This window comes from Corvus hawaiiensis, chromosome 1, assembly GCF_020740725.1.
Source record: "Corvus hawaiiensis isolate bCorHaw1 chromosome 1, bCorHaw1.pri.cur, whole genome shotgun sequence".
Taxonomy (NCBI): domain Eukaryota; kingdom Metazoa; phylum Chordata; class Aves; order Passeriformes; family Corvidae; genus Corvus; species Corvus hawaiiensis.
Window position 1 is genome coordinate 11020613 of NC_063213.1, and position 27055 is coordinate 11047667.

General features: G+C 38.4%; 1 long non-coding RNA gene across 1 annotated transcript in view; it reads left to right on the plus strand.

Moving 5' to 3' along the window:
* The window catches only part of LOC125317571, a 63584-nt gene extending 39666 nt beyond the window's left edge, over nt 1-23918 (plus strand). Inside the window, exons 3-5 of the long non-coding RNA XR_007200126.1 lie at nt 13970-14142; nt 22127-22198; nt 23401-23918. This is a non-coding gene — a long non-coding RNA (uncharacterized LOC125317571). The remainder of the gene's footprint in view (nt 1-13969; nt 14143-22126; nt 22199-23400) is intronic.
* The last annotated feature ends 3137 nt before the right edge of the window (nt 23919-27055 follow it).

Below are 27055 nucleotides of genomic sequence, written 5' to 3' on the forward strand. Positions count from 1 at the left end.
AGCACAGCAGTGCTATACTTTGTACAGATATTTTCTTCAGCAATTTACAAATCTTAAACAGTTAGGGGGGTTTTTTTGCCTATTATTTTGTCTACTACAAAATCAGATAAAGCTTCCTAGAAAGCAGCACATTCTCAGAAGTGTGTGGCAGCAGTTTCATAAAAGTGTCATATTGCCATTGTTTTTCACAGTACTTGTAGGAACTTAATTTTCTCCAGCTACTATCTCCAAGTTGTCTGAAACTGGCCAGAGGGCTAAAAAATTATTGGACCGATCAGGAATACAGGCAAAGGTGGAAGGTGAGCAGAGGAATGAGTTTAATGGTAGAGAGCTTGCTTTGATGCTCAAAAACAGTTCAGAAAGCAGCCCACTTGACTGAGTTACAAAAGTCTCAGAAGCCAGAGTGTCACACCATGGACAGATTTTTGTTAAATGTAAGTAATAGTCAAAGGAGAAGCTCCACCAAAGATAAAATTTCTCCTTTACCATACAGTATCAGCTTTTCCTGAAGTTTCATGGAACACTTGCCACTGGTCTCCTCCTAACAATTTTACCAGCACATTTTTCATCAAGGATTTTTTCTTTTTTTCTTCTTCACAGTTTTTTATTTAGAGAGTGAGAAAACTGCTATGATTTAAGCCACAGGAAATATTTTGGTAGCATTAAATGAAAACCAAATCTTAGAATTGTAGAATTTCAAAATGATTTGGGTTGGAAGGGACCCTAAAGGGACCCTCTTTCCAGCTCCCCTGCCATGGGCAGGGACACCTTCCACTAGACCAGGTTGCTCAGAGCCCCATCCAGCCTGGCCTCGAACTCTGCCAGGGATGGGCCATCGACAGCTTCTCCGGGAAACCTGTGCCAGTGTCCCAACTCCCCCACAGTAAAAGATTTCTTTCTAAAATCTTATTTAAACCTATCCTTTCAGTTTAAAGCCATCTGCACTTAGCCTATCATTACCTGCCCTTGTCAGAAGTCCCTCTCCAGCTTTCTTGTAGCTTCCTTCCGTACCTGAAGGCTCTACAAGTTCTCCCCAGAGCATTCTCTTCTCCAGGCTGAACAGCCCCAACTCTCCCCCTGTTTTCATAGGAGAGGTGTTGCAGCCCTCTGATATATTTGTGGCCCTCTCTGGACTTGCTCCAATTCAACATTCTTCTTATGCTGGGGTCCCCCAGCGTGGAGTAAAGGGGGAGAATTCCCTCCCTCAGCCTGCAGCCCGCAGTGCTTTTGATGCAGCCCAGGACACATTTGGCTTTCCATCTGCAAGTGCACATGGCTGAGACCTGTTGAGCTTCTTGTTCATCAACTCCCCCAAGTCCTTCTCCTCTGAGAGAAGGCTGCTCTCAATCCATTCTCTGCCCGGCTTGTATTTTTGCTTGAGATCATCCCAACACAGGTACAGGACCTTGCACTTGGCCACGTTGAACTTTAAGACGTTCACATGTGCCCACCTCTCCAGCCTCTGCAGGTCCCTCTGGATGGCATCCTTTCCCTCCAGTGTGTTGACTGAACCTCACAGCTTGGTGTCCTCGGCAAACCTGCTGAGGTTGAACTTAGTCCCACTGTCCACATTGCTGACAAAGATGTTAAACAGCACCAGTCCCAGTCAGGACCCGGAGAAAGACATCAGCACTCATTCTGAAACATACATTGATGCTCATATTTGATTATAGTAAGTACCTGGGGAAGCTTCTTCCTAATTCTGTTGAAGAATAAGCACTGTAATCTTTCAGGTTGAGTCTCAGTAGTGGCAACCTGAAGGACAATATTAACTGACTTAATGAATCCTTGCATTTGTTTTAACATATATGCTTTTCTAACCTACTTTCCCTCTTGTCCAAATTAAATCCAAACTCTATTTTTAAATTTTAAGTTTTCTCTCTTTTTTCATATTGCAAGTATTTTATCCTGATATCTACTCATCTTAAGACCTCAATAAGTAATACCTGATGGAGCAGCTTCCCCTGCAAACTGTTCATGAAGCTGCAGACTGTCAGGGCAGTTCTGCTTCCTTCTGCCAGCCAATCAGTGGAATCTCTCCATATTCCTGCTTGTTCCTGGTTTAGAGATGTGGGAGTGGCAGCAAAAACTTGAGTTTGCTACAAGCATAGAATAACACTATCTACAGAAATTTTTAATAGACTGAGTCCCTGTACATCCCTGCTTTTTCAATAAATGATAGACATCTTTTCAAACCCCAATTTTTATCCTTAGTTATACAGCAGTACTCCAACTGATGGTATCATCTACCCTTTCTTACAGCATATTTTCTGTGCTAGAATGAAGAGTAAGTTTAAAATTGAAGATCCTTATTTTGCATAAATATATGTAAAGGCAGGAAATGTATTTCTTTCATTTATTGAAGCTTTTTACAAGAATTCATCCCTGAATTCTGAACGAAAGTACATTTTATATGTATAGAAAATACCAGCAGTAGCAGTCAAGAATAGCTATGGTAACAAGTCTAAGAGATTTTGACTCATATCATAGTCAGTGAATAAAATCTCTTTATATGAAATATCCCTGAAGACTTTTTCTGAGCAAATTTATACAACTGTTTTTCCCAGAGTGTGATGGTGTATCACACAGCTGACAAGACCCAGAAAACTGGTACACTGCTGAGGGCTCTTTTCACAACACATGCTTAGCAATGTGGATGCACACAGGGTCTAAATTCGCTACATGTCTAACAAAAGGTGTTGCTTTATTTAAAGAAAATTCATTTTCTAAGTAATCTTCCTTTAGAATTTATAGAATAAATCTTGAAAATGAAATAAAAAAAGCTGCAGAAGGTGCCGCCAAAGAGTTGCTTTAAAACTGGGATGAAAAACTTGAATAGCATGTTTCTTTTACATGCATGACCAAGAGTAAATGTTAAGGAAAGTTCCCTGTCTGACCATCTGGGAGCAGCTCTGACAGTCACACTCTCACCCCCTCGAGCTAAGACTTGAGGTCCCTTTGCAGCCATACCCCCCACTCTCCTGCAGTTGGAGAAGGTTTCCTTACTGGCTCAACTCCAGGTTTCCCATAGCAGTCTTAGATGTCTAGATCCTAAAAATGATTTAATCATGGTGCATCAGCTGAATAACAGCTTGAGCTGGTGCCTCTGAGGAGGAACATGAGCCAAGGAACCCCTGAGTTTTTATTCCCTTATAGTCTAAATATATGAAAGTCTGGGCTCCTCAGCTCCTGCCGCATCTCTGGGTGTCCCTCACCTGGCTGGCCACAGGTCCCTGTGCCCTTTGTTGTGCAAGGGTCAGCAGTTCATGGCCTCTTGCCTCAGGCTCTGCCACCTGCACGGCTCTGCAGCTGCACATTGAGCTACCTGCACCAAATGTATTCCTCAACACACAGATCCTCAATACTGCAACATCAGTGCACTTCAGCCAAGATGGTTCTCATTGTCAAATCATTGCTGTGAGGAACTGTGAGGAAAAAAACTCTATGTGACATTATTATTGACAGTTTGCAATCCAAGGTCATCTACTCCAGGGTTCAACAGGGACATAACCCATTGTTGAAATGTCAATGGAAATTATTATTCAGTAAACTAATGACGAATTTTATAACAAGAAGGCAATTATAGTTTTTTACCATGAGACTTTGTAAAAAGAGTTTCATTTGAAGTTAAAACATTTGTTACATTCAGTTAATGTTTCAAAGAGTGAAAAATCTGTACTTTCACTGACAGTACTTGTGCTTTATTGGCTGCTGAAATACTACCATGTTTGTAATCAGGTTGCTTTGACTTCTGATAAATCTAAAACTAATGATAAAGCTAATGGCAGCCTACACACATGGCTTTGCCTCTGTATACTTGATATTCTCCTGACTTATTTCTGTGGGGATTTGTGACTTCAACCACTCAAGTCTGCAACTGAGTTGTCTTAAAAAGAAATAAACATCATCACATACTCCACTTTCTATGAAATGTCAGAAAATGAGAACTTGCTAGGAACAACCATTTTAACCCAAGGCTTGTTTTCAGTAGGAGATGTTGCAACACTGTGACTGTTTTATTTAAGTTGCGTTTAGAGAGCTGTAATGCGCTTTGGATGCTCCTATGATTTGTGCTGTGATATGAGTAGCCCAGGAGGTAACCAGTCAGATACATTCTGAGTTTTTCTCTTGCTTGAAAGGGGAACTGTCATAGTGTGTCACCTGAAAAAGACACCTCTATGTCCTGTTTCTGACCATGACTGGCAAATAATTCTCTTCTGTGGAAGAGAAGCCTTCATTTGCTCCTAGTTCCCGATCCAACAGAGATCACTCTAATATGATCCCATATGGTCACACTGGCAATTAGCAGAGAGAAATACTGTCCAGCCACATAACTCCAGACTGCATTTTGAATGCATCATTCACACTCGCAATTTTCACAGCTTTCTGACCCATCTAAGCACCAAAAAGCAAGGTATCTTGTTACCAAAATGGCTGAAAAAGTCCTCCTTGGATAGATTTTATTCTGGTTTAATTCTACAGTCTTCCATTGGAAAATGTTCCCATGGGCCAGGCTAAATTCATTGCACTTTTCTGCTCCAACCTGTAGCAAGAGGAAAGTTTACTTACTTAGGTTCCCTGCCCCAGACTTCAGCCCTTTTCCATCTTCTCTGGATGTTCTGATATTCTGGACAAACTTATTGCTGCAGCTTTCTGCTTACAGATTCTCCCAGAAAAGCAAAGGACTTCTCTCTTTTATCTCCTTCCATCTGTAGCCACGAGGAGGGAACTTAATAGGGAGGTTTCAGTCTAATTCTGGTCCTCAATGATATCACAGCTCTTTGCATAGCTCTGTTGGGCGGCACCCACAGGATCCTCAGATGCTCTCAGGGAGTGCTGTGTAGCCAGGGATACTCTGCTGATTACTTCTTTTGAACATCCCTTCTGTTCTTTTCTTCATTTGTTGTCATGCATTTTTGTATCAATCCTTAGTTCTGACCTCCACTCCTTTTTCAAGGGCTCTTCATTATTCAGTATGGATTTCCTCCAACTCTTTTTATATATTCTCCAATAAAGATACGTAGAGGCATATTAGAACTGGGCAGACACACAGCAACACCTTCTCAGTGCTGCTCCCACCAGACTGAGTCTTGGATAGATCCTGAGCCAACATTACATTTCATCTTCTTCCATCTCGCTTACAAAAATTAACAGTACACAGTCTGCCTTTGAATTCCAGGAGAAAAAAACCCAAGCAAACAAACAAACACACACAAAAACCTCAGCCACGTGGTGAATTTAATGTGCTTTGATGTATCACCATGCAGATACTTCCACATTTCTTTAAAACTCAGCAGCACATGATAGTTCTCAATTTCTGTTACTCATTAAAACTTCAAAATCTCTTAGAAAGATATCTGGGAAATTCCATCTCTGAAGCTACAACTTTTCCCTTTTCTCCAGATTGTCTTTTGCATTACACAGTTATTTGCTTTGCTTATGTACTGACCCAGCCACATCTCCAGACCTGACATGGTAGGGTTTATTTCCAACATGGACAGGGCCACACCAAGACAGATACCCTCTGCAAAGTCATAGAGGTCTGATAGGACAAGCTGAAAATATGTCAGAGCTCAAATATAGGAATTGCAATTGTCTCATATTTGGGCAGTTTAAGAAGATACTCCCCCTTTATCTTCTGAAAACAAGAACAGAAAGAATTTATTCTTATTTTCCAGCTTCCAGTTAAATGTTACTTTCAATGAAGTATTGAGGAGTTTTGCTAGAAGGTAACATTTAGTATGATGTAGGAGAGGCTGACTGGCTTAAATGACAGAAAAGTAACCTGTGACACATATATTTCAGTTCCATCTGGCAGCCTTCTGATTTCTGCATCCAATGCAAGGACAAGAAGAGTGTGTGACTAGCAGAGAGTGGGTCAGCAGCCCCTTCTGGCAGCAGTTTACCTCAGTTTTGAAATGGAACTACACACTAAATTTGTACATATGCATTTCAGTGAGCAGAGCTGAGTTTGAGTAATAGATGGCAGCATTTGGTATTAGCTCCCCATATGCATCACACAGTGAAATCATGTTCTATTTTTTTTTGGCATAACAGAGTATAAAGCCTCCCATTCAAAACATTGATCAAATTATAGCCATAAATAAAACTATGAGTTCAAAGTAAAGAGGAATTTGTCCCAGTGACGGATTCTGTCTGGGAGATAGATTTATCACATAGAATTTGATCATGCCAAATCCTTAACAGTAAAATAAGTAGTTCAGACTTATCACTCAGTATTAAAAAAATAATCTGGATTTCACTATTCTTCATGTGCAAGTTTTCTTTGCCTCTATGGAGCTACACATTTGAGTTAAATGACAGCAAAAATCACTAGTACAAACATAAAATGTGTCAGTGTGAATCATATAACTAAATTTATGTAGTAATTGACACTGGCACAAACTTCATCTCAGTCTTGTATGACCCAGTCTATTTTGGGCTGTCATTTCTTCCACCCAGTTTCCTGAGAATTATGTATCTATTTGTTCCTCTGTCACCTTTAAAACTTCTGGGATTCTTTGGCCAATTTCAGCCAAAGCTAATAGGCAGAGATTTCAAAGATATTCTATACCTACATATTTTATGGAAAATGGTGGCCACTATGGCTCAAAGACCTTACTACTGTGCTAGCAAGCAAAAGGACAGCAGTATGAGCCCTTTATTGCACAGGAGAGTATATTTTTGACCATGAGTCACAGACTCCAAGGAAATCAAATTTTTCCTATGTTTGATGTCTGCACAATGCATCAAAACCAAGAAGGATTATCTGTGTCACACGGTGGACTCCTATATTGAAGATCCACTATTGCACTTCAGTTTTCCAAGTCTTTATTGGTGGTTGTTAATTTATAATTATCACATAAAAAAAAAAAAAAAGTTAGATTCCTGTATTTTAAAACTACTTTTATTCTTTAATAAAATCTGATTATCTTGTTAAATGCCTATTCATGCAATCAGTTGAAAATTATAATATTGAATGCTTGTTTTTGAAATTCCTTTTCATTAAAGCAACCAATCCAATCCAATTTGTTCTGCTGCTTACAGCCTTATTTCTGTATATGTCTTTCTCAACCAAATTTAAGTACGGATAATGTATGGTAGGGCAGGAAAGATAAAGGTCAGGTTCTGATTTTAGATATACACATCCAAATTTTTCCAAGGAAAGGATTCATTCAAACTGTCCTGTTTTTTAAGACAACATTATGAACCCGATGTATTGGGTTGTTTATAAAATCCATTGCTGTCAGGGAACAGTTCATTGGAGTCTGAGATGTCCAAAATCAAATTAAGTTCATTCAACTGATTTTGCCAGTCTGCAAGATTACAAGTTTGTGTTTGTCCTGACATACAGATGTCCAGATTTTGAGTAGAAATCATTCTTATTTATGACCCATGCAATCTTCTTCTAGAGAGGAAGTTCACTCAGTTGAAGAAAAGACCAATTAATACAGTAGTCAAAGAATGTCATAATCTAAGGAATCACTTTGCTAATTCCACTCACAGCTCCCCATGAGTTTTCTGCCTTTTTCATGGTTGTACAATTCTAAACCACTATCCTTGATAGTGGTTTTAAGACTTCTGTAGTCAGCTCATTATTTGGAGATGGGATTACCACATCATACAATTCTATTTCCAAAAATATATATTTTCTGACATTGAAAGAATGGAAGTATTTGCAGTGATTCAATGCAGAGAAAGAACTATGAAGCATCTGACATCAGATCTAGATCCCATGATATGATACAATGTTCGAAGTGTTTCCAGTTACATTTCAATGGGCAAAATTTTATTGAGAGGACAGGCTGAGAGAAGAGCAGTCAATGCATCTTTTCTACCAGTTAATACTTCAGCATTAGAGATCTGTCTCAGGAGGAAGGAGCTGAGTGAGAGGCTTAATATCTTGAGATTTTTTACACAAAAACAGTTCTGGAGACCAATATGGCTCATTTACAACAAAGGAACAAACCTGAATCAAAGTCCTCTGAAGGCCCTTACTTCCCCCGGCATTTGACTAGGTTAAAGTCATATGTGCAGCACTATTTATTGCTGGGCTATTGCTCCTGTCTTAATGGAACCAGAAAGGGAGGAGACATGTAGGAGACATGGGAATTCACACAGCAAATCAATTGGAGCCTTGTGGCTCAACATGTGAGCTCTCTTTTGTGCCCTGTGCACAGAAGAAGTGGAGTCAGGGTTTCATCTTGTGCCTGCTGCTGAGCACTTGAAAAGCACAAGAAGGGAGCAGCCTTTGTCAAGAACTGATGGGAATTGAGCAGTCGCTTGAACCTAACAGGGACTGAACAGGCAGAAACTTGTTGCATGTAACATAGGATCATCATCTGAGTCACACTCAGCAACAGACATAAATAACCTTTTCTTCATTTACGCACGAGCAGGCACCTTTGCAGAAGGGCTTGTTCCTGCATTACAAGAACTAAGGCATCATTTCCCACAGAAACAAGTGCAATAGTTCTGCAATATTCCAGTCCTTTAAAATATGCCCTATATAATATAGATTAAAGGATCCCAGTCCTTTAACATATTTTTGTATGTAAGAAACCTTTCTGACTTCAGTTTGTTTCTTTGTACCAAAACATACAGGCAAGTAGGAGTCACTGCAGAATGGGATGCTAAATTAGTAGAAGCTGGCTCTTTCACTGAAACACAGCAGTAATATCAAGATGCTGTTGATAAGGAGGACTGTCATTTGCTGCATGATTATATACACATCTATTTCCATGCAACCTATATATTTGTTTAGATTCTTTCCATTCATGTCAGAGATTGCTTAGTAAGGCACGACCATGACACCCTGTAGGACAAGTAGCAATATTTATGACAGCAGTGAAGAGAGGAAATGGTACATAATTAAGTGTCATAACTGTTTTTAAAAAAAGCAAAGAAGAAAAACCTCGATTAATTTGTCAGCTATGTTTGCCGTGTAAGCATCATAGTTAAAACCCAGTAAGCAATATATAGTTCATGTTCTGGGTCTCTATAATTAAATTTTTCCATTGCATTTAATTGTTCCATGTATTTATTGATGGCCGTTGTGGATTCTCAAGTTACAATCATACCAGACTGCACTAGGAAACTACCCTAATCTTTAAAAATCCCCTAGTTATCTATGCTTATTTCCAAATGCAAGAGATAACACTGAAAATTATGATATTGAACAGAGTGGGTTTTTTTTTAAGTAAACAAAGTAAACTTGTCTCCATTTTATCACTAAACTATAAAATAAACTACTTACTCCTCAAAGTTGTTTGTCTAGTGTGGGAATGGACTCTATCCAAGAAGAAGCTCTGCAGTTTGGTATTCTAGCTGAGAGAAGTCTTTCATAATGTAGCAGCTCAACACCACTGAGATCACCCCCACTGGTGAGCTAGTACCTCACATGCCTCATTGCAAAACAGCTGGGATCTCTACATGTAACACAGAGCAATATTCAGTAAAAACAGGAGAAAAATGAAAGCATAGAGTTAATGTCATTTATGTTTAGAGACTGGAAAGAAATTTATTTGACTTCTACAATCCCTGTACTATGCTATAGAGCTCTATTTCTGACATTCTCTAAAAATTCTGGAAGAAGGGTTTTCTTTGAGGACTTTAGGGATGTAAATAGATTTTTCATCTTAACAACAAACAAATATACTAGAGAAACAAATCCATATACTAGATTTTCTTGTCTGCAACACCTTCAGCAGTTCTACAGAGCAAAAAATCCCTATGGCATTATTGGTTTTTTACTTAACAATATATTTTGATTTTGTTTTAAAACAGCATCCTGCTATTTTTTTTCTATACTACCTACCCCAAGCACACTGTTTCCAGTGAAAGTTCTCATTGAGAATAATGAAAGATATTTTCCCAGTTGGGCTCAGTCTCCCTTGGACCAAATTCTATTCTGCTGTCAGGTCTATGGGGAATGATCAAACAACATTAACTGTCTGAAATAAGATGTATAACAGCCTGCAAACTGGACTTGCTTTTTTTTTTCCCCCAAGGAAAAAAAAATTCTAAACTCCTCACAAGGTGTACAAACTAGAAATTTCTTTATTAAAAAAGCCATGACCATTGGTGATTTGCTCAGGGAAACTGCATTCAGATACAAAAGAAACAAATGAAACTATAAATTATTCATCATTGTATTTACTAAGTATATTGTGGTACATAGAGATATTAATCTGAGGGCAGAGTATGATCTACTTTTTTTAATAGAAGTGCATTCAGGGTTGTATTCAGTTAACCCACTTCAAGTCCAAACCTCCAGATATTATGACTTTGCTTTTTATTACGACTTTGCCCTAGGGCCAAACCTCATTTCACCCTTGGAACTTCCCTTTTTTTTCCTTCATAAATACTGCCTTTCCTTACTCGGACTTTTTCCACTTATATTTGATGGAGCTCTTTGCTCACTCGCTCACCAGCTCTCAGTATTACTTCAGGAATTTCCCCTGATTTCTCAGGACTTGTTAGCACACTTCCTTATTGGCTTCAATTTTGTTCCTTGCTGGGTTTGTGCCTTAGAGGCCACTTCACTTCCAGCATCCACCGAATTGAAAGCCTTTGCTCTTCTGTCTTTAGCAGTGAAATGGGTATTTTATTCCTTTGAAGAACATCTTCCCTATCATTCTTTCTCCAACTTCATACCAATTTCACAGCACCAAGTGAAATTATTACTTCGCCATTTCATCAGCAGAACATTAAATGATGGGGAACTTTTCTCTTTCTGACAACCTTTACCTTAACCTTCGATGACTCTATTAGGAGGCAATGATCATTGCCACAGAATTTTTATCACATATATTCATATCTTATGCTGACTTCCAACTTTCCCTTTCCCCCTTATCATGAGTTAAAGTGCTAAATATGAATTACTTTATGGCAATCTGTAACTAAATGAAGGTAAATAGACAGGTCGTGTTTTAAATCAGTACCTTGGCTGTGTAAAGGAATTTCATGTAGATTTCAATCAGAGATGTTTCTGTTCAGGAGATGAGATTTTAATGGAAATGTTCTATAAAGAATTTCATTAGATTTTTTTGAAATTACCCAATGGGATTGATTAGAACTTAATATTGGTATGAGCAACCTGGGCAAACATGGGATGTATGTACACTATTGCATAGTTTAGAGTGAAACTCTCATTATTCAGAGATGTTTGGAAGGTGATGCATATTTATGGCTTCTGGGTAGAAGGCAAACTGGACAGCAAGTTTGATTTTCACTGATTTTACTAAAGTCTGCAACAGTTGTGCTGACAGTATTTGAAACACAAAGAGGATGAATAATTTTAACTTAATTTCAAGCTTGGATTTGGGATTTAAGAGAATAAAACAATATAATATAAGAATAGTTAATTCAAGGGAGACATAGATGGATAAGATAATCAGAATATGAACAAACTTATGCAGGCTTTTCAAGATGCCAAAGGAAAAGTCAATGATTTCAGTTTTCAAAACCAATGCCTCTTTGGAGATTACTTCCAGATGTGAAACCAATGACAAGAAATTTTTTTCTTTCCAAAAGCAAAAATAAAATAATAAGTGAAATTACAAGCTTTTACATTTCCAGATGTTCTTATTAGATATATTGCCTTCTATGTAGTGACCACATATGACATTAAATATTTCGGCATAGATTTAATGTCTCTGGTAATTCCTGGATTTTCAGTTCTCTGTTATGCTTCATTAATGAAGTAGAGAATGTGCTTAACACCTGTCTTTTCTGCCATTCTCTTCAAGAAGTCTCCTGGTGCTCTGTCATCTCCTGTCTACACTCCCTGCCCTTGTCTCCATGGTCCTGGGAAAGGAAGCCCTGGTCCTTGCATATACCTGGGACACCATGTGGGAGAAGGAGATGTCACTTCTCTCTGCCTTTGGTCCCAATGGAAGTTTTATTTTCCCTTGCAGATCTCCTTACAGGGAGCTGGATGAAGAAATTTTGCATTTCAGAGGGAAAGTCATCCCTCCCATTTTTGAAGGAATCATAGAAAATTCAGGGTGAGAAGGGACACTTAAAGGTTGTCTAATCCAATCCTCCTGCAATGAGCACAGAAAGTGGAAGGAAGGAAAGATGTACTGATCTAAAACTTGCATTTCCAATGGACAGACATTATAAAAACTACAGGTTTCTCACCAGCACAGTATAAATATAGAGGTACTGTTGGTTACAGTTAGACAAATTATGTCACTCAATCATCAAGTTAACTAAGTTACATTTGATAACACTGAGCCACAGTCCACTCTCAGGTACACCTGATGTAGCAACTACACTTTGACCACTTTGCCCACTTGTTCATTGAGATAGTGGAAAGAGGGCTCCACCTGGTCAGTAACATTTACCCTTGCAAAATAAAATGCAAAGTATTCTACTTCAGAAGTTTTTCTGCACAGCAAAGAGGATGTTAGTTTGTAGTTGCTTATTAATTCTCTAAGTGAAGACAAAATGGAAAACATCATAGCCAGTGTTTACATGTAGATACTAACAGCTAGAACTGCTCAGTATCTTTAAGATTTGCAAACCTTGGCTAATTCACCCATCAATACCTAGAGAAAGTAAAATCCTGAGTCTTTAAATGATAAAATATTTATGGTGGCACTGCATGCAGTCTTCCTGTAGTAAAGAAAATCTGATTGCGACAAAACCTACTGTCAAGCCTGAGGTCCACAATTTTTACTGAAAAGAATTACTTAAGCCCATTAATTACTAAAAGCAGGTGTAAAAAAAAAAGAAAAATAAATGGTCCTTTAGTTTAACCTAAATGTTAAAGGTTTTTGACAAATTTTAAAAAGCTTTCTATTCCATAATGAGAAACTGCAAATAGGTTAGATCTGCATTTTATTCATACTGTAAATGTCTAAGGAAATGCTCAATTTTAAAAATTAAATAAATATTTCTGCTAGGTAGCAGCCACCCTCTGTGATTAGGATTCTATTCACTGTTTTCTTTTTTCGGGTATTGTAATTATAGCTTGCAAACTGAGAGCACAAGATAATCATTATCTGCACATGTTTACACGTTAAAGAAAATGCTGAAATATATTTTACTGCTCCACACCGAAAGTGTGAATGTTCTCACACATTTGCTATCCCACTGTATTATAGTGATACTTGGTGTGGCAGCATAGCCTCCCATCCAAACTTATTCTTGTGCAATTTCTTGAAAAATCAGATGGTACTCCTAAATACACAGGTAAGAAAAAGCCATTCTATGGATTGTTATAACTTTTGCTACATGCAGTTCTGTTTGGCTTTGAAGCAGGGGCAAATCTTTACACTGCTAGCTGGTGTTTTCAAATGCATGTAATTCTAAGCATGGCTCTGTTTAACACACAGCAGTTGAAAGAAAAAAAGTGATCTCTAGAAATGCCATCCAGTTGCCCATGTCCCCATTACTGTTTGCTGACAAAATCCTAAAACTCCTCATGTGTTTGAGCCTATGCATTGATTAATGCTGCCAGAATCCTTACAGAAGATCTAATTTTTCTAATCTTTGGGGGGAAAGAAAGAAAGTGTTTTGTTTTTGTTTTTGTTTTTTTTTTGTTTTTTGTTTTGTTTTGTTTTGGTTTGGTTTGTTTACCAGTGCACTTGCAAAATATATGTGAGCAGGGCAGTCTCTTCCAAAAGTGGTTCCTAATTCTCATATTTGTTGAATACCTGTTCTGTGAAAAATCCAGTCAGGAACAGAGAGAAAACTAGGTGATTCTTGCCTTCTCACCCCCACCCCCTTCAAAAAGCAAGGAAACCTTTATCCTCCAAAACAGAACATCTGTGCAAGAAGTAGCAGTCGGTAGTGTCAAAACATGTTTAGACCTCTAATTTTAATGGCATGAAGTGACAATTCCAGTGGCTACTCACCCGTCACTGCTCCCCATGCTCAAACAGTGAGCACACTTTCTCAGCTGCAGAACCATCTATTTTCTGGAGGGATGTGTCTATGTGTGTGGTGATTTCTTTTTCAGAGGCGTATGAACACATGTCTGCTTAAATCAACCCTGGAGACGATTTGCTCTGCGGTCCTGTTTATCTCACCTGTACACTTACACAAGGGCTGCATTCCACAATGAGCTGAGGCGTCGGCCAAATTCACCTCAAGATTTGCTGTTCTCAAAAGTGAAGACCGAATTGATCCAAGGTAAGTAAAACTTCATTGTAGTGTTTGGCTGATATAGTTGGAAACTGGGAGATGTTTAACACCTCTGAGGCAGTTACAAATGTGCAGCCAGTGGGCTGCTGCTCTATTTGTGGACCTTTTGCAAAGGCCTTTACAGATAGCTTCTGGAAATGAAGGTACTTACACTATTAGAATAGCAGGTTTAATGGTTTGGGAAATACTTTTAACTAATGTTCCCACTGGCAAATTGACTATCCATTTCTTCTCAAAGATGTCCAAGATGTAAATGGTCTTTTTTTCTGAGTGTGGAGGTTGTGTGTTGAAACCTGCTGTTCAACAATCCCAGCTGCATGCATGTTATTATCCCAGCACTGATTACAAGATTCCATTGACCACAAGCTGCCTGTTTGCCTGTCTAGATGTTGTGATTAGTGTACAATCAATCTTTAACCCAATCAGAAATCTCTCTGCCTGCAGCTGATAAAGGTCTCGGCAGGGCACTGATGAAGCTGGAGCCCTGGTATCTCTAAGGGGACACCTGCAGCATGTGAGGTGCAGAAGCTAAGCAGGCTGATCTAAGAGAAAGGAATTAAGGTGGCCTGCAAAGAATCTGATAAACAGCATTCAAACAGAACAAACCAGGGGCTTAATGTGGGGCTCCTCAGCCTCACAGACCCTGGAGTGCTGCTGTTCTAAATCCTAACACCTGGAGACAATCATCTTTTAGCTCAGAAAGACCATTCAAGACAGAAGATTTAGTTTCTGGTCATTAAAATAAGAAGCCAACAAATAATTTATCTCATGGTATGATTTTCTCCAGTGCATGAATTCCTCTGTACTACTTCAGCTTTGTACTTCGTTGTCTGTTTTTCTTCACAGGAGTCTGGAATGGCATATAGCTGTGACTTTCCAAATTGTAGTGCTAAGAAATAATTGCCTGTTCTTTGCTTCTTCTTTTTTAATTCCTTGACCCAACTTTAATTTCTTTTCTCTCTTTATCTCAGTATTCTTTCCTAATTCTGCAGATGGGATAGTTATAATTACAGATCATATTAAAGCTGTTAAAAAATAGCATATTATTATGTGATAAACCTGCGTGCTTTATATTAATCCTTGTTGATCTGCTTCAGGGCAAACAGTTTCTCATAACTTCCTTTCTATGATATGAAGTGTTCTTATTACATTACCATTCAAAATTAGAGAGAATGACAACTAACTGCCTTATTGAAAGCTAAAGAACTTCCAAAGTACCTCTTTTGTAACCATAAAAACATCTCTTAACTGCTTAAATGGAAACCATTGTTTTCATTAGTTGTATAATTATTTTAAACACAGTTATATGAATTATCTTGATTTCTAGAAATACAGATTATTTCCACTAACCCCATAGATTTGTTATCCTTTGTAACTCCTGGGTGAGCTATACTCCTACTTTCAAGCTTTCCAGGGCATCTGATGCCCATCTGAGATACCTGCAGCAAAGCTTACATTTATCTATATTCACAATAAGCCTAAGATCAAAAGAAATATGATTATTCTGTCTGTGAAGTCTTTTTTTCCTGTATGACCATTTCAGATTTAATAATTTCTCTGATTTCAAAGTCTCTAATCAGTAAACAATGAACAGCATCACAGTGAAATAATCTAATTGTCACAGCTCTGACTCTCAAAAAAAGCTTTCAAGACTGCTTTAAACTTGACAATTTTGGCAAAACCTATTGTTACAATGTTAAATGGCCACAATGCATGCAAAAAGAACAACAGTCGAGTACATACAGGTACTTGGAACATGCACTTCAAAGTCAGCATGGTCTACTGTAAACAGTCATATCATGCTCAGAGCACAGTTTTGAAGACTCATTTTGAACTAAACCAGCTTATACCCAATGACTGTGCCTTTAAAGATATATGGAAAATATCTGCTCTTCACAGAATATGACCTTCATAACTCAATTTATGGGTCATTCCCTCACTTGTGGGATATTTTCAATATCATAATTGTAAAAAGAGAAAGAAAGGAAGGAAAAATGTTCAGTTATTCATTTTGCAGGGCCTTTTTATTAAAAGCAGAAATAACATTAGATGAAAATCATTTCACTGATAATTTTAATGAAATATGAAGTGCTTTGAATATATTTTATTGCAGGCAATATAGAAAAAGGCATTGGCGGCTTAATGTGTCATTTAATGAATGGATTCCACATTGCCTTACTTTGCCACATTTGGAAGTGAAGGCCATGCAAAGATGATAGCAAGTGCTTTCAAAAGGGGGCTTCTTCCCACATTTTTAAATTACACTTCACCTAATGGAAAGTGCAAAGTATAATGCAGCAGAAATGAGGCTGAACCAAAACATTGGAGCTACATACCTTAACAAATCTCACTGAATTTCATCCTGTAAGTGCATCTCTAATATGGAAAAAACCTGATGTTGATAATGTGCTAGCATGCTGAAGGTCAGACTGATATAAGAAGGATCCCAAAGAAACAGAAATTTTGGCTAATTTGCAAAGAGCTAAGCAGTTGCTTAGTTAGCCCAGCTGAAGGTGAAGAACCAGAGTGGAAGCTCTGCCCACAGGGATGCAAAGGTCATTACAGAGAAGGCTGGTAGGTGTCATTTGTTTACACCTTCTCCAGCTCAGAGAAAACCAAATGCAATTTCCAGTGCTGCAGAAATACACCCTAATCTGCTCAATTTTGTTTTTTAACAGAGACATGGGTCTGACTCAGCAAGTTTCCAGTTATTAACCCTAAACTGCCTTTGGCTTTCTCTGGTAGCAGCTATCAGCTGCCACCTCAGGCTTTTTTCCAGTAAGATGCAGATTCATTAGTTGTGTCTAAAACGAACAAAGCATAAATGATAGCCATGCACTGGCCTCGAGGCTGGCTGGCACTGGGTGGCTGGGTCTGCAGAACCTGCCCCTCTGTCCATCCCTTCAGAGCCCAGTGTCCTGTGTGCATGCAGTCCTCCTGACTGCCTAGGGGTGGGCAGCCAAGCTCCAGCTCAGAAATGCTAACACTTAAGCAGTAAGTGGTCTGGGACCCAGAGCTTGGGCTTATTAGCTGGCACTTTTATTTAGCAGTGCAGGCATACTTATTGGTCCACTGAAAGCAGCCTTCCACAGCCACAAGCACTGGCTTTTAAACTAGCAAAGAAAAATTGTAGGAATCCATCAGAAAACCATGCAGTAGGAAATTTTATCATGTCATTACAAGTAGGCATCTTGCTTCCTGGTCACAATACCCCATTAGGTTAGAGATTAGACTTTATATGGAAAAAAAAACCCATGCAAAGAAGGTCTGAAGCTAGCATTACAAACGGAGGCTATTCTTCAAGCACCACAGAAACTTCCATATCAAGCATGAGGACGATCCCACATGTATTTTTTTGTCATTTAGGAAAAAGTGTTGCAGCAGAGAGGAGGTATATCTGCTCTGTTGCACAGGACAGCATGAAATGGATGAATGGCAGGAAATCCAGAATAGAAAGAAAGGTGTCTCTGGCCTATGAATGTAAGAAACAGAGAGCAAACTTTCACCTTGTGATGTTTTCCACATTTACCTTTCTGATGTCCAAGCTCCGTTGCCAAGTTACTGGCTCCACATGAAAATCAATGAATGATGCAAATAGAAAAGTCTGTATGTAACAGACACTGCTTGTTAACAGGAAGAACACCTTTCTTTCAAGGCATGGTATCAAGAAGGAAAAAAACCCACGTAGTAATTTAATCAGCCTTTTAAAATTGTTTTAAAATAGCTTTTTCTCAACACAAGACCTGCAAGTTTAACACCATATGGTCTTAGAACCTAAGTCAGTTACATGGAAGTGTCAGGTATTGTTAGAGATTACATTATCATACAGATCCATAAACAAGCAGCTGCATATTTTCTCAAATGATTATCGCTCTTGCACACCTGGTGTGTGTTATACTTTAAAAATTAACAAACAAAAGTGAGAATTTTACTATACTGCTGTGCTGTCATGGCAAATTGCACCATCAAAACCCAATTGCATAACCCAGCTTAAGGCATCAGTATGACAAGAGAAGTGCAGTATATAACTGTAGAGACAGGGCTCCATTAAATAAGATGTGAAACAGGGCAGCATGGAGCCTGGAAAACCCAGGAGCTGCTGAAGGCAATATAATAGGGCCCCATTGTCAACAGTATCAGAAGCTGCTGATAAATCAAGACAATGAAAGAAGGAGCTTCTCAGTTAGCTTGAAGCAACAGATCCTCATTACAAACTCTCTCAAGAGCAGTTCCAGCACAGTAGCAATATCTGAAACAAGACTGAAATTTATTAGAAGGATTTTTGTGCATTAAAGCCAGGCTGTAATGTTGGAACAGTACTTTCAAATGCGATGAAATCAAGGGGCAAATAAGGTAAGCTAAGAAATTGCCAGTAATTACATTTTATAATCTAGTACAATTAAGAAAAATATTGTTTTGACAGTGTTTCACTCCTCAAAAATGTTTTCTTTTGGCTATCCAATTTCTCTTTGGTTTGAGCTTCTAAACAGGAATTGACATATAGGAAAAAATAAACACCATCTCCAAAGCACCCAAATATTCAGGAGCAGTGTGACACAAAAAGACTGATCAGGTGGTATTAACTACATCTGGCCTCTTGATCTCAAAGTTCCCTCAACTTCTACGTGTTGTGTTTGGGACCTACAAGCTTACATCCACTCTGGAGGCCTCTGTTCCTCATTAGGATGCAGAAAGGAAGTGTGAAGGGGTATCCATACTTTCAGGCTCAGTCTGCCACACACTAGCAGAGTCAGACCGCATCATAACTGCTATAGAAAAGGCAGCTGGAAGACAAAAGCATAGACCTATTAGATAAGGGTCTTCACCAAAAGAGATGTACAGGACTCCAATGACTGAGGTGCACAATCTATGTAATGGGCAGAGGTTTTTACCAAAGAGATAATAGTGATGGAGACAAAAAAAAAAAAAAAAAAAAAAAAAAATCAAGCCCATAACTCCCTCAGAACCACTTTATCTGCTGGGATGTAGATTTCCTTTCCTCTTAAGGGTCCTTCCTGAATTTTCCACAGCACCTTTACTTCAATAGGACAGGTCAGAATAAACAGTAAAGGCAGTTTTCTGAACAGTGAAAGAGATGGATTTGAACGTCTACAGAGTCCAGATCCCAGCCCTCCATCTTACATGGTTAGAATAAAAACAATCACAAAAATACCTTGTTGACTTCTCATCCCAAGAAGACAACTATCTTCAAATGAAAAATGAAATCTGAAACCTAAGCAGAACAGTATAATGGAAGGAAAGCAAGTGGAACTAGAAGACCCAAGAACCACTCCTTATTCCACCCTCCAACTTTCTCATGGGCACTATTCCAATTTGGAAATCTCTGAAGATTAAAAAGGTGCTTCTAGAGCACTGGAACTTAAATTCCAAACCATTTAGGGCTTCACAAAAGTATGACATGAAAAAAAGTATCATAAATCTGTACCATAAAATACAAAATGTTGCTAGTGTGAGATCTTAGATGACAGATGTATTCATAATTACACATATAATACATAAAATACACAAAATAAGAACAAAACATGCTTGCAGTTTCCTGTATTAGAGCAAGTCTTAAGTTTAACTTCTACAATGAATTTTTTAACTTAGGGTATCAAATTTTTAAATGGCCATTGTAAGAAGTTTTGAACTCTTAAATACAGATCACCTCTCTAAAGTTTAGTCTAATATTTTTTCGTAGGAATTTATAGCAATTTAATATAAAAATTTAAGTTTTTGCAATGAATCTGACTGAATCTGGTAAGAATGAATTATAAATCCACATGACAGGGAAATACAAAGTAATAGACTAAATTCAAACCCTCTGCTATCCTGAGTTACTGATAATGTTCATATGGGGCTCCATTGCGCCTACACTGTTAAAATTTGGGGCAAAATCCCACAACAGGCTTCACACAAGCTGGTAAACATCCTCACCCTCACTATATATAAATATGAGCCTAGTGGTAATAATTTGCTTTCTTTGAGAGGGGTCTTTAACGTGAAGGATTAGCCTCAAGGTCCCATAGCTACACATTTCCAAGGATTTGTGAGTTTGTCGTAAGCATTATGTGGTACATATAAAATAAAGGTAACACAGAAATTATACCAGAGATATTCTCTTGAACATATCTCTCATTCTAAAGTTTGAAATGGTTCAGAATTTACCAAGAAGCAAATAAAATCCCATTTCAATTGTACTTACGTTAGAGCTATTGCCAAAAGGCTTAGCTCAAAATATCGAGGTACCATGTATGATTTTATGGGTTGGGATATACTAAAATTATAAATAAATCTGAAGAAATGTTACAATACTTTTATTTGTTGTCATACCAGTGCAGAAAGACATTTACTCCAGCATATTTTGTATACTCTAAAATCATGTCCTGTATTCAGCTGTTCTGTTGGCTTAGTCTGCTCTAAATGAAGTTATTTTACCTGGTGCAGCAGCCTAACCTGCCCCTCTTCATGACTGTCTAGTCTTAACAATAAAACTCCCAACATTCTTATTATCAAAACAACCTCTAGCATTAAAAATGTGCAAAGTTTACATAAATCTTTGAAAACGGAATAATAAATTATCCACAATAAGCCAGATCTCATAACCTTCACCCAGTTTTTACTCACTGCCCATAGAAATTTGAGAAAATATGTTCTTAATTAGGAATCTTGTAAAAACTTGTTGAGCACATTGAAAAAGATAATATTCAGAAGAGTTGACTAATAGCAGTTCTATGCTGTTAACAGAAGATGGATGCAATGCACCTTTCTGTTCCTCTCATCACACAGAAACAAGCAGTCGCAGTTTATTGTAAACTAATCCACGTGTGTAGATTGTGGCAGACAAAGTGATAGCCTTGCAAAGGCTCTGCTGATTGGAGGGCACTGAAGAGCACTACTGTTCTCTCCTCTGCTGTGAGATGTTCTTCTCTGCTGGGGACTGCATGAGCTAAGTCATTTTCCTGGATACAAGCAAGAAGTTATCTTTTATCTATGCATCATTTAACCAAGGCAAAGAGAAATATGCTGAAAACTAGGGCATGTGACCAGAAGCTTATTTGTTAAACAAAAAGGGGACAAGAACCAAGACCACCTTTCTTTATCCTTAAAAACAAATTAAAGTGACATGACCCCATGCTCTGGAATGTCATCCATCAAAAGCTGGCAACATTTTTTGAAGTAATAATGATTGAACTTGCTGTGACATCTTCATTGCCTCTAGGATGCCAGAAATTCTGATGCTTTCCTAAATTGCCAATCATATAACTATTTAAAAACTCTCCAGGGAGGTCAGCATTAAAACAGGCTGGAAGGAGCCAAAGTAACATATTTTTGAATTGAAAAATCTGTTTAAACTTGTGACTGCTTAAAATAGTTAATTTCATTCATTCACCAGGACTCAGAATTTCTCTAAGAGAAACAGCCTTCTAAATAGATGTAAACACCATCGTAAGGACAATAATCTGGTTTGAATTCCTCACACCCCTAACTTTGATAATATGCCAATATTCACATACAAATAAATTGTTTTTTCCATAAAAGTTTTAAGTATCAGTGGACGAGACTATTCTTTTGAAAATTACTTTCATGGTTTTTAAAGGTGAAACCTTGGAAAATACAATGATCAACATATTTTATTACATTGTTGCTGTATTTGAACTGCAGCTTTTTAGATTTCAAAGTTAATTGAAGATGATTTGTCTGTGAATCCAACATGTTTTGTCATTTTGCCATCTTTATTTTAAAGTGATAGTAGCGTTAAATACACAGACTTCTGAAGCAAAGAGATGCGTCTACCACAGCACATCTCTGTATAAGCCAGCAGAGGTCTTTTTTATAACACTAGGATTATCTCTTTAATTTTGGTGGATCAAGATGAAGATAAAATATTTTTACCAGACACTATCCAGGCAGACCAGTCTCTCAAGGTACTAACAGCACAACGTGTACATTTCCTTTCTCTCCTTTCTAGAATTCAAGAGGAAACTTCAGCACACAATTGTTCTGAAGAGCAGTAGCTGATGCCTTCCAAAGGCTGGAACAGGTGAAAAAAGTAAAAACGCTATCATATGGTATAGCTGCATTGCTGTAGTTATCTGTGACACCAGAAAAAGCAGTCATATATCTAATCAGATTTTCTATGCTTAGACAGATGTATCAGAACAAAAGAGACAGGCAGCAACTGTAAAATAAAATTCAGGTTCTTCTCATACCAGTGCCCAGCTGACTGCTACACACTGACTTATCAGAGGAACCAGAGAAAGATGTGTCACATATGTACATCCCATTCTGAGCAGCAGTCAGTTAGTTGTGATAGATAAACAGAAATGAAATATCACCAGGAAGAGCTCAGGTAAACCTTGCACTCAAATTAATCGGATCATGCTGTGCTGTTGTTACATGCTAAACTTGGAAAGGCTAGCTGTGAGATTCTCAGAATGTCAGGAACATCAGTCAGCACAAGCTGAATGATGGTGGTGCTCCATCTGTAAAGATCTATTTGAAAGACTTTTGGCGTGACTTTGTCACAGCCCTCTATGCTATGGGCTCAGGAGAAGTTTTACTACCCCCTGCTATAGTCAAGGGATGTGCAACCCATAGCAGCTTCATCATAACTTCCTACCAGAAAGGATTACCTGCAGCTTGCTCTTTGGCAAAATTAAAAGACTTGGTCAAGCTGGAGACCAAGAACAGCAAAGAAAAGGATTGGGGAGGGAAGTGGAGAGGAGAAGCCTGGAATTCAGGCAGAAATGCAAGGAGTGGCAGAAGGAAGGGGGAAGAAAGGGCACTTGCATGGGAGGGAGGAAGAGGCTGGGAGGAGAGCAAGACAGGATGTAGTCAGATTGCAGGGGCAGGATCAGAGTAAATGTGGGCTAAGGATGGCTCTCTCACAGGACTGTGAGCTGTGTAACAGCTGTGGGGGAAGTATGGACTGTGGACTGGATGATTGGGTGTGTTAGCAGAGAGTTAGAGCAGTAGCAAACGGGAGAGGGGAGGAAAAACTGTTGTGAAGATGAGAAAGAGGTTTGGGATGAGAACAGATAAAAGTTTCTGTGTTGAGGGGAATGAGATCAATGTTATGGGACAGGAAGACATGGAAGTCATGTCAAAATCATCAGAAGAAGGTGAGGATTAGTGAGAATGAAGTGCAAGAAGTTGCGGTGTGTGATGTTCCCAGGCCTACAAGAGCTACAAAATGTGTCATATTCCCACAAAAACAAGTGTGTCTGATTTTTCTTTGCCCAGACAGCTCCAATCTGCTCATCTTGCACACATGACTCGCTTCAAAGTCACAGTAGCTCCAGAAGTGCAGATGATCCTGTAAGTAATTGGGGATCCCTACAGAGTGAATGCTATTGGAAAAAACCCCACTTTTATCCTTTTTCTTGAACCATGCAAAGTATTCTTTACCACCTAATCCTGCATTCAATCTGTTACTTAAAGTAATATTGCAGTAAAACACATATGACTGAAGACCATCTGACTGTCAAGTTGTGTTTAACATGTTTAATGAAAATTTAATGTTCCTACAATTGATTTTTCTCTAAGTGGCACTGAATTACTTATGAATAACCTCATCTCTACTTAAACAAAACATGTTCCTCTAATGAGATACAGCTAAATGAAGATCAAAATGATCTATAATGCAGCATATACTTGGCAACACTCTGAATCAAGATCCTTCATATTTTGGGGACAAACCAGCTCTAGAAGAGATGGGTGAGAGAGAAGGAAGATGAAAGTGGCTTCCATCCTTGAGAGTGGAAAAGGCAAGTGGATGGGCTTGAAATGAAAGCCTTTGCAAGTGCTCATGCTAGAACTGGGAACTGCTTTCCCTTGTGCTTCCTCTTCCTTCTCCCACCTGCATTTTCTTTTCTCCAGCATGCTTGTTCTTTCTCATATTTTTTTTTTCCCTGAATAATCCCAGAATGAATGAAAGAGTCAAAACATTGGATCTACTCCTTTGGAAAGAGAGGATGTACCTGTTCTCATGCCTTCCATTCATGATTTTTTTTCATGACTGTGCAGTGAAGGACCTAATTCACAGGGTAGAAAGGAAATCCACCAAATGTATCAAAGGATGGGGTATCCTGACTTGCACTGATAAATACCTTGTGTTCTCAGCCTTTTACAGGCAAAAAGGGAAAAAGCCTGGGAAAGACATGGATTCTACATCCTCAAGGGGTTTGGAGACACCAAGGACAATTTGGTATTGGTTCCACTGAAGTTGCTTCCTAGGCATGATTTCTATTAGAAAGATGACTTAATCTAAGGATATATAACAATGAAGAGGTAAATTGCTCTTTGAGTCTTCCCCGAGGCTGTTGATTCCCACCACTGGGAGCTGCTGCCACATCCTGTCCCACCACTGCTGTACTGCATGCCCATGGGAGGATCACTCCATGACAGTATTAAAATAGTCATTTTGGAGCATACCAGAGAGATGCCATCTGGTTAAAGTACTAAAATGAAAGTTTACTTTAAGGCAGGTTATTAGGAAACACCAATTTGAATGCTAAAGATGAAGATGGAACAAAAACTAGAAATTGTGCATTTATAGTAAAAAGAAAGACAAAGCTAAGTCAATCAGACAATAAGCATCATTAGAGCAGAAATTAATATGCACACAGAGTGCTTTGAGAGAGCTGTTTACATTTTTCATAATGAGCTAGTTTCAGAAGATGAAGCAGGACTTTCACGGCTGGATTAATTAGGGTTCACTTTACACAGGAATGCAAAAGCCAGCAGTTAGTGTAATACACCCAGAGAACTGGCAATCACTGAGCAAATTCCTCCCCTGTGACAACCCATTCTCCGTTAGTGTCGCTGATCACTCATGATGCACAAAGCACAACTGTGCCAGCCACTTCAGAAGTGGCTCAAGTAACTCAGGTTTCAGTCAAGTACTCATTTGTGTATCAACTAATGAAAAAAGGGAAGAGTATTGAAGATTAAAAAAAAAAGAAAATTAAATGAAAAATTTCGTACAAAAATTGTCTTTCCCATGTAGAGCAGAACAGAACTGCGTCATATTTATCAGAACCATCAGCCTTAAATTCTGGTATGTGAAGGTAAAACTCTGATCTGTGATTTCTGCACCACTGAATATCAATACATTGTATATTGACTAATTAAAATTCCTCACACTTGTCCTTCTGACAAGCTTATTAAACAATAATTTCCTGAGGAGTGATGCTTTAGTGATTATCAGAGATGAAACCAGATCTTTATTTGTTCCAACAGTAGATTACAGAAACAGAAAACAAAGAGATAGGGATTTCATTGAAGTAGAAAAAGTCAAAGTACTTTCCAGGACAGCTATGCTGACATTTTAATATACCAATATGCATTTTACAATACAAAAATTTTGCAAAATGTAAAAAATTTAATATTAAAATTATAATTATAGAATTGATTCAAAGTTTTCCTACTATCTCAGATAACATGTAGGATAGAATGCAAAATAAGAAAAAAAAGAATGAAAGAATAGTGGTTTTTTTGGAATGTATCTATGAAAAGGCATTTTGTTACAAAATAATGCTATGAAAAAGCTGGCAGAGTAATTTTAACAGAAAATCTTTACTGCAAATTCACCATATCTGCAGTACCATGTCTGTGGCACCACTATTCACACATAAATTCAGAATGACATGTCCAAGAAACAAAACTTCTATAGTAGTCAGCTTAACAAATATATTTGTCTAGTCAATCAGGGACACAATGGTTTCTCATTGGACAGTGGGAACTGCAACCCAGGAAACATCTCCAATTTAAAGGCACTATACATTAAGTTCAGCTTTTTGAACTGATACTCTGTGGTCTGAACAACAGGTTACAAACAAAAACTTTATTGAGGCAATATTATTCCATGGACAACTGTCTGGGCAAGGACAGCCATTGCTTTCAAAATCAGTAAAAAACTACTACCTATGATTTCAGGAAATAATTTTTTAAGGGAAAATCTCTATTGCAGAAGTGGAAAGTGAATTTTTACGCCAAATTAAAACACTGCACTATTCCAAATACTAACCCAGAGTCTGTAAAAGCAGTTTTGATTTTCTCTTCTGCAAAAACTTCATGTATCATCTTGGGGACAAGTAATTTTTCTCCCTGATGAATATCTTTCAGTCCTCAAATGTAAAACAGAATAGTGTTATATATCAGCCCTCTGAAACACCAACATTTAATAGTGTAAGGAATTAAACACAACAATAAAGGAGTAAGGACAGGTTTCCCACATCGATATCTTAGTAGGCTTAACTAATTCTATCTATAGCCTAATTATTATTACTTTAACCAACGGAAATTAAATTCATACCATGTGGACTTTTCATCAGATAAAGTACAGGAGAAGAATTTTAACACTGCAGTGACGGATGAGGAACTTTAAAGCTTGTTCACTGGGTCATAGCGATAAAAACAGAAATTTAGTAAATTTTGGCTATTCAAAAATCATAAAATCACAGAGTGAGCTGAGTTGGAAGCAACCCACAAGGATCATCGAGTCCAACTCCTGGCCCTGCTCAGGACCATCCCCAAGAGTCACACAATGTGCCTGAGAGCATTGTCCAAACATGTCTGGAACTCTGTCAGGCTGGAGCTGTGACCACTTCCCTTCCCTCTGCTCATGTGGCTTCCCCTCAAGGCCCTTCACCATCTTTGTTGCTCTCCTTGGGACACTCTCGCATAGTTTAATGTCTTTCTCATATTGTGGAGCCCAAAACTGCCCCCAGGACAGGGCTGGTCCTCCTGGCTGCCAGGGCACGGCTGACTCAAATTCAACTTTCCATTGACCAGGACCCCCAGTTCCCTTTCTGTGGTCCTGCTTTTCAACCTCTCATTCCCCAGTCTGTCTGTACATCCAAGTTTGCCCCATCCAGATGCAGAATCTGGCACTTTC